Source organism: Saimiri boliviensis, chromosome 5 (genome assembly GCF_048565385.1).
Source record: "Saimiri boliviensis isolate mSaiBol1 chromosome 5, mSaiBol1.pri, whole genome shotgun sequence".
Classification (NCBI taxonomy): domain Eukaryota; kingdom Metazoa; phylum Chordata; class Mammalia; order Primates; family Cebidae; genus Saimiri; species Saimiri boliviensis.
This window is the reverse complement of record NC_133453.1, coordinates 1,827,317-1,835,464: the sequence shown is the minus strand read 5'-3', so window position 1 is coordinate 1,835,464 and position 8,148 is coordinate 1,827,317. Positions and strand designations below refer to the sequence as shown.

Genomic DNA, 8,148 nt, shown 5'->3' with positions numbered 1-8,148 from the left:
CGGTTTTGGTTTTGTTTAGAGACAGGGTCTCTGGCCCAGGCTGGAGCGCAGCGGTGCAATTATAGCTACGCAATCTTTAACTCCTGGGCTGAAATGAGCCTCCTGCCTCAGCCTCCCATATAGCTAGGACTATAGGCATGTGCCACCATGCTCAGCTAATTTTTTTATTTTTTTATTTTTTTTGTATAGAGGGGGGTCTTGTTCTGTTGCCCAGGCTGGTCTCAAACTGCTGGCCTCAAGTGATCTTCCCGCCTCACCCTCCCAAAGAGATGGGATTACAGGAGTGAGCCACTGTGCCCAGCTCCCCAAAGAAAGGGACTGATTCAGCCGGACCCTCCAGAATGCAACAGCTCACCGGCCGGGGTGTTTGCTACTGGCCAGTCTGAGCTGCAGCCACAGCACTGAGCACCGTGTGTTGCAAGCCCCGTGGGACTGCAATAAACCCTACCTGAGGGGGACTGCAGGGAACCACCCGATCACCAGAATTCACCCAAATACCGAACTGCCCCACAGCTTCCTCGAGGCCTGCTTTGAGGAACCCACTTAGGAAACTAGAAAGACTCTCACGAAGGGACGGCATGGCCCAGAGGAGCCCCGCCCTCTCAGGATGCAGACGGCACGCAGCTGGCTGCCGGGAACCCTGCCACTCGCCTGCAGATACGCCACGAGCGCCTGAAACAAAGCAGCAGCCTCAGCGTGCAGCCCAGGGCAGAGCCGGAGACGGACGGTCTTCTGTCGCTGCAGCGCGCCTCTCTCCTGCCTCCCACGGGCCCCGGGCTCAGACGGCCCTCACTGCAGCGTGGGAACCATGGAGGACAGCGGGTTTGTCCCAGGCAGGCCGCAGCCAAGACCAGGAGCTCCATCAGGATGACAGGCTGAAAATCCACACACCACTCACGAGAAAACGAGGCGGAGCTGACATTCGGTTCTGCTTCAGACCTCACCTGGCCTCTGTGAGCATGCCAACGAGGTGACGTCCACCTTTCAGCAGGTTCTCAGCGGTGGGGGCAGCAGGTCCCTCATCTACTGAGGGGCTTTAACTCTGAAAATGGGAACAGCTGAAGTCCTGGGCCTGGGCATCTCCTGGTCTGAGAAATACTCTTCCCTTGGAGATGGATATGAAATAGGAACTTCGCTGTTTTACAGCCATTATCGGTTACTGAGCTGGGCCCACAGGACACAAACCCCTTCCCACGTGGGTCCCATTCTCCACTGAAATGGACCAGTGTGCACTGCTCTCGTAGAAGGCGCCTCCTGCAGAGTCACCGCCTGCTGTCCGAGCTCTTACGCCTTGGATCTGTGGGGAGCTGCCCTGACGTGGAGGCCGAGGACAGCACGAGGCCCGCTTCCCTGACAGACACACACAGTGCGAACTGGCCCAGGGACCAGAGGGGCGGCCCCGGGGGAGGTCCCCCAAGTGCTGCCAGCAGGCCCAGCTGTGCGTGGCCTCCTACTCCGGCAGACAGCGGCTGAACACATGCTGTTTGCTATCAGACAAGCGTGGTTCTCTCAGCACGCTGACACAGGCACACACAACACACATACAGAGATCTGAGGGACTGCAACATTTACCCAAAACTGCAGGAATGAGATCACTCTGCATGTGATGTTGCTTTCTTTTAATTGAAGTGAGGGCACAACCTGGTCACGTCAGAGACGAACAGCCTCGTCCAGGTGGCTGAGCACATTATTGTCTTTCTTGGTTAACCAGGTCCTCATTTCAAGGGACTTCCAGGTTCTTTAAAACCACCTGAATCGGTCCTGAGCAGCCTCATGCGAGGCTCTGCACCAAGGGCTGGGCCTGCAGCAGACGGCATCTCACTGGATGTCATCATCATCAAAGAGATCTTCAAAATCTAGGGAAATAAGCAGAACCACATATTTACACACACAAGAGTAAGCAGTGGAGAGATCACTTCAAAATGGATTCTATGGTAGTTAAAAATGCAGAGTCCACAGTCAATGATCCATGAAACAAAAGACTTTCTCATTCAGACTTTCGGTTTTATCCAACCGGGCTGGTGGATGTAGTCGGAGGGTGGAGTGTGAGTGGGACAGTCCTAAGAAAACGCAGGCAGGGCTGTCTTGGGTCCCACGGACGTCATCTCACAGCCACAGCTCAGCACTCAGGACACGCCAATGCCGCGTCTGCACCCGCACAGTGGCCCAGGTGCCGCCCTCGCTGCCGGGCTGGGGAGACACCAAGCTGGGAAGCACGTGCTGGGGCCCTGGGAGCGGAGGGAAACCTGCCGCCGCCGCCGTGAGAATGAGAAAGCCGGGCTGGGGTGCGGAAAGCCGGAGCCTCCAGTAAGGCAGTGGGAAGACAGTGAAGCCCGAAAAACACCGTGAAGGCCGCTCCCGCCGGAAGAAACGCAGCAAACACGTGTGCACTGCCCTGGGTGATCAACATCAGCGTCCCCCACCCCCAGGAAAGATTCTGTCCTTCTGTCTAGTTTTCTGCGTTTTCCAAATTTCCTTCTACAAGCAATGATTATTTTCACAATGGGAGGAGACGATAAAGCTAAAAACCCACCCACATGTACTGTACTGAAAATGTGCAGTACGAATTATGAACTAGAAAAAGGATGTTCAACTCCTGGATAGTTAGACAGAGCAACGAGGCAGGAGCCTGCTGGTACCAGCCTTCCTGGGGAGGGTGGCGTCCCTGCGGCATCTCTGGCCACCGCAGAGGGTCCGGCTCTCCCCAGCCACACTGACCTGCCCCACGTCCTCACTGCCTCCTGACTGCTGTTTGTGGCTGTCGCAGTTCCCAGCCCGGGCTGACTCCACCCCTCCCAACCTCTGCTCTGCTGTCACTCCGGAGAAACCTCCCTCTGCTGTCCTCCCGGAAACACGGCCGTCCACACATCGCCAGGGCTCTCGTCACGGTCCTGACCCTGCCTGCTGGCTTGTCCGGACTCACCGCGATTTTGTAAAACACAGCAAAGGAGAAAGTGAATCTTGTTCATGGCTAGAACCCCGGTGCCCAGCAAAACCCAACCGTCTGACGACAAAAAGGACATGGCAGAAGCCCTCTCCAAAGCCCACAGAAGTCTCTCAAAGAAACGGCTCCTTCAACACATGGGGCTGTCACAACCCGACAGGACAGTGAGTACTTTGTGAACTGAGCAGGTGGGCGGCAGGGGACAAGAGCTCTCCCGCGTTCCCCTCCTGGCCAGCCGTGGCGCGAGGAGACGCGTGCTCACACTGCTCAGGATGCCGGGCGCTCACCCCACAGGTCGGGCCTGGGTCCCTCTCAGAGATGCTTTCCCGCCAGGATTCAGGGGCTGACTCTGAAGTCACGTGAACTCAAACACTAGAACACAGTGATCGCCTCTAAACCAGTGGACTGGCAGGGGATGAATGGGGCTTTGAAAGAGATCATCAAAATGCACGCGGGTTGTGCCAGCATCAGCAACTGCCCAGTCCTGCCCAAGTGCAGAAGCTTCAAAGGCGCCTGGTGAGCTCGTGTTTTCACAAAGCAGCTCTGGGGAGCACCCCGTGGCTTCGCACAACTGGTTCCCTCTGATGGCAACACCCTTCTCCGCCCTTGCTCTGGCACAAAGAATGGAAAGAAATGCTATTCAGGTCTCCAGGCTCACCTCCAATGTCACCTGCCCCAGTTGACTCCAGCTGGTGGCAGCCGGAATGCTGCCTCAGGGGCATGACCAGGCACCCTAGGGGAGCCTGCACCCCCACTCAGCAGCCTGGCCGCTCCCCTCAGACCATGGCTGCCGACGACCTGACGAAGCAGCAGGGATGTGGGATGATGGGGGCCTCTGGTAAGATAAGAAACCAGTGTGGCAAGCTCAAGCCTAACTGTGAACTAGTAGCAGGAGCGTTTTGTGGAGGTAAGCACCATGGATGAAAACAGGATGGAAAATGCCACCTCACCCTCCGGAGTAAGAAACCTATCTTGTTTACTTACTATTTGAACCCTTAGTAAAGCTTAATATAATCCATAGGAACAGGCCTTAGGAAATCAGAAGAGAATGAGAGCAATGTCCCCTCTAGCAGGTCTGAAGATCTTACAGAAACTTTGCTTTTCACTGTTTATCTGGTTCAAGCATGTTCTGGGTGACTAGCACTGAGGCCCTGAAGTCACAAGGGAAGTGCGTCGTGGCTCCTGATTTCAGACGCACTGGGGAAGGACAGGAGCTGCAGGGTGGCTATCCCTCTGCAAGGGCAGCTGAGAGCGCCAGAACCCAGGCCGGCGAACACAGGTGGCCTGGGAGAAGAAAGGAAACCACCACCCAGAGAGGGCAGACAGGGAGACAGACCGGGTTGCCATGGCCACGTCTGGGGCAAGGGGCCAGACCCGGCTAGTCTGAGGTGTCTGCAGGCACGTGTTACCACGCTCAACCTCAATTACTGGGCTGCAGGCTGGGAACAATTTCATGCTACTTTTCTCCTGAAAAATAGTGCTGCCTGCCAGTGCGCCCAGCCCACGTCCTTCCACAGAGACTACACTGCCTTCTGAGAGTGGCGCGGGGCCTTTACTGTCTTATGATCCAAATTATTCATGTCACCAAGTTGCTTCACTGCCTCCACCTGGAGAAGAAACATTTAGATTAAACCTGGCGTCCCCATCCCAAGCATCCTTACCATTAAAAAAGTCTGCGTGAACAGCCTTTTCATTGGCTGCCAAGTCCATCAGGAGCCCGGTGCTGCCTCCCGCCTGGGGATGGAAAGGCAAGGTCACGTCAGTTGTGTTTTCTGAAAGAGTGGCCGGTGCATTGCAGTGCCCGCCACCCCCACAGAAACGGAAGAAGGGTGAAGGAAAACAGGCTCCACTTGGAGTCAACATTTTCTTTCCAGACAAAGGAATGTGTACGAGGGGAGGGGGAACAAGAGGGAGGAATTCAAAGGAATTATTTTTATGGTTTCTCAAGGGCTTCTGTTCCTTGATTCCTCCTTGCCTTTAAAAAAGAAACCTACCATTGCCCTAAGCACCACGACTTCTCTGTAACCACAGAAGTTTCTGATCCCCGCTGGACGTCGCCACAGAGGCCACAAACATGCGAAACTGAGCCCATCACCTCAGCTCAGGATCCCTTCCCGCTCCTGTCTGGAAATGGAAGCACTTCTGCGAGGAAACTGACCTGCTCTGCCTCTGAGGTCCCGGTGCCCGCTGCCATCAGAGACCGTCCACTGCCACAACTCCACGGCAGTGAAAAAACCATGTCACAACCCAAACTGGACAATCTGAAGCCCTCAGCATTTTGGATCCTGTTTAGAGTCACCGGGCGACAGAGCAGAGTCCTCTGACGGCAGCACCCTGGACAGCTGGCCCCAGGTCCTGCTGCTGCCCTGACCCGGCATTCACAAGGCCGCTTGGTCCACCGTGCCCTGGTCCCCACGTGGCTGAATGCTCCTGTTCCCTTTCACTGCTGCTCTCAGAAAAGCCAGGAAGCTCAACTTCCTCCCCTGGCATCTCAGCCTCCTCCCCGCCCCCATCACCACAGGTAGCCGAGCGCTTTCTACCACTTAAACACCGGGCTGAGCTTGTCCCTGCCAGCATCTGCCTCACTGACACCTCCTCAACTCTCGTGTTCTCCCTGCTCCCTCTCACCGCGACAGAGCAAGTGGGAGCCTCTCCCTCCCCACTGTAAAGCCCTCTGGTGGCTCCACAGGGCTTAGGGCTGTGACTTTCAAACAGGACTGAAGCTTGGGTTTACTGCAGGCGCTTGGGGAGCGGGGCGCACAGAGCCACCCTCTTCAGCGTAGTTCCAGACAGTGTCATGACCCGGCCCCGGCCCACCGCCTGCGCCCTCCCCGGCACTGCACGCTCAACCACGTTAAAGAACACGCTATTCCCTTCCCCTGGTGAGCCGGTGGGCGGCCCCCGACACCGGCCTCTGCTCCCGCCGGCCTTCATCCCCGCCTGCCTGGCAAACACCAGTGTGTCCCACCACCCGGCCAGAGTCCGCGCCTCGGCTGCGGCTTTGCTGAGCCCCTCCAAGCCCTGAGAGCGGTGCGCCCCGGCCTCCGATGACACCTGGTATCTGCGATCAGCCTCCCCGCCACGCTGCTATCTCCACAGGCACAGGGGCTGCCTCTGACCATCTCCGCACCCGCTACGTCTTGAGAAAGAGCCCACGAGGCCCTGCCACGCAGGAGCCGGCCTGCCACTCCGAGCTGGGCCGTGGCGCTCTCCTGCCGCCCACACACCATCTCAGGGAACGCTCGCATCAGACGAGGCCACGCTGCGCCCACGACCGACCGCCGCGCAGAGCACACCATGCCGGACGTGCCCTTTCCGCTCCGACAGGAACGGCGGCTACGAGCGGCTTCTCGACCCAGTCGGCGCCCGGGCCCGGCTCAGCCCTGCCGCACTCCGGTCAGACGGGGAGGCCCGGTCGGAGAACCACCGTCGCTCCCGGGCGGCACCACGGCCCGGCGAGGCCCGCTTCCTTCCCAAACCGCACACGAGGGGCGCCCCGCGGGCCCCGTGGGTGCTGCCGCCACCGAGGAGCCGAGAACGCAACTCCTGGGACCACAGGGTGCTGCCCGGGGCCCTGGGGCACCCAGCGGGCACTCGGCCCTCCGGCCGCCGCCTGACCCCGGTGCTCGCAGAAGCCGGGACCCGCGCTCCGCGGGGCCGGGGGCCTCGGAGCCGCGCCATCGCCCGCCCGCCCGCCCGACCTCCCTTCCCCGCTCCCCGCGCTCGAAGACGCCCGCCCGGCCCGCGACACCTCGTCCAGGTCCACGTAGGGCCCGGCGCCCTCGGGGAACATCTCGTCCACCGCCGGCTTCATCGCGGGCCCGCGGCGCTCTGGGCTCACTTCCGGCCGCGGGGCCGCTTCCGGCGCGCGCCACGCGGCAGGTCTAGACGCCGGAGGACCGCGCCTCTGTGGTGCCCGCCCGCGCGCATTGCCGTCCGCGGTCTCGCGTCCCGGGTGCTCGGGGCCACTGGCGCGCGCGCGGCCTCCGGCGTCCGTCTCTGCCCTGCCGAGGGCGGCGTCTGCAGCACCTCGGACGGGCGGCCGCGGAGAGAAGAGGCCGCCGGCCGCGGGAGCAGCGCCCGCAGAGCAGGCCTCAGCCACGCAGCCGGAGCCAGAATAAACAGGGAGGCAGGCTCCGCCGCAGAGACGGCCGGGGTCACAGGAGTCACGGGGACCACAGGAGTCACGGGGGTCACAGGAGTCACGGGGACCACAGGAGGCACGGGGACCACAGGAGTCACGGGGGTCACAGGAGTCACGGGGACCACAGGAGGCACGGGGACCACAGGAGTCACGGGGGTCACAGGAGGCACGGGGGTCACAGGAGTCACGGGGGTCACAGGAGTCACGGGGACCACAGGAGGCACGGGGACCACAGGAGTCACGGGGGTCACAGGAGTCATGGGGGTCACAGGGGCCACAGCAGTCACGGGGGTCACAGGAGTCACGGGGACCACAGGAGGCACGGGGGTCACAGGAGTCACGGGGGTCACAGGAGTCACGGGGACCACAGGAGGCACGGGGACCACAGGAGTCACGGGGGTCACAGGAGTCATGGGGGTCACAGGGGCCACAGCAGTCACGGGGGTCACAGGAGTCATGGGGGTCACAGGGGCCACAGCAGTCACGGAGGTCACAGGAGTCACGGGGACCACAGGAGGCACGGGGGTCACAGGAGTCACGGGGGTCACAGGAGTCACGGGGACCACAGGAGGCACGGGGACCACAGGAGTCACGGGGGTCACAGGAGTCATGGGGGTCACAGGGGCCACAGCAGTCACGGGGGTCACAGGAGTCACGGGGGTCACAGGGGCCACAGCAGTCACGGGGGTCACAGGAGGCACGGGGACCACAGGAGGCACGGGGGTCACAGGAGTCACGGGGGTCACAGGAGTCACAGGGACCACAGGAGGCACGGGGGCCACAGGAGGCATGGGGGTCACAGGAGTCACGGGGACCACAGGAGTCACGGGGGTCACAGGAGTCACGGGGACCACAGGAGGCACGGGGACCACAGGAGTCACGGGGGTCACAGGAGTCACGGGGACCACAGGAGGCACGGGGACCACAGGAGTCACGGGGGTCACAGGAGGCACGGGGGTCACAGGAGTCACGGGGGTCACAGGAGTCACGGGGACCACAGGAGGCACGGGGACCACAGGAGTCACGGGGGTCACAGGAGTCATGGGGGTCACAGGGGCCA

The 8,148-nt window shown here is 60.8% G+C and overlaps 1 long non-coding RNA gene across 1 annotated transcript; it reads right to left on the bottom strand.

The window, feature by feature from the left end:
• Positions 1 to 1,604: 1,604 nt before the first annotated feature.
• On the bottom strand, positions 1,605 to 6,800 carry LOC101029077 (COP9 signalosome complex subunit 9). Its single transcript, XR_005579623.2, has 3 exons — positions 6,696 to 6,800; positions 4,606 to 4,678; positions 1,605 to 1,856 (listed from the first exon to the last, which is right to left on the bottom strand). It is a non-coding gene; the product is annotated as a COP9 signalosome complex subunit 9 (long non-coding RNA).
• Between the last annotated feature and the right edge of the window lie 1,348 nt (positions 6,801 to 8,148).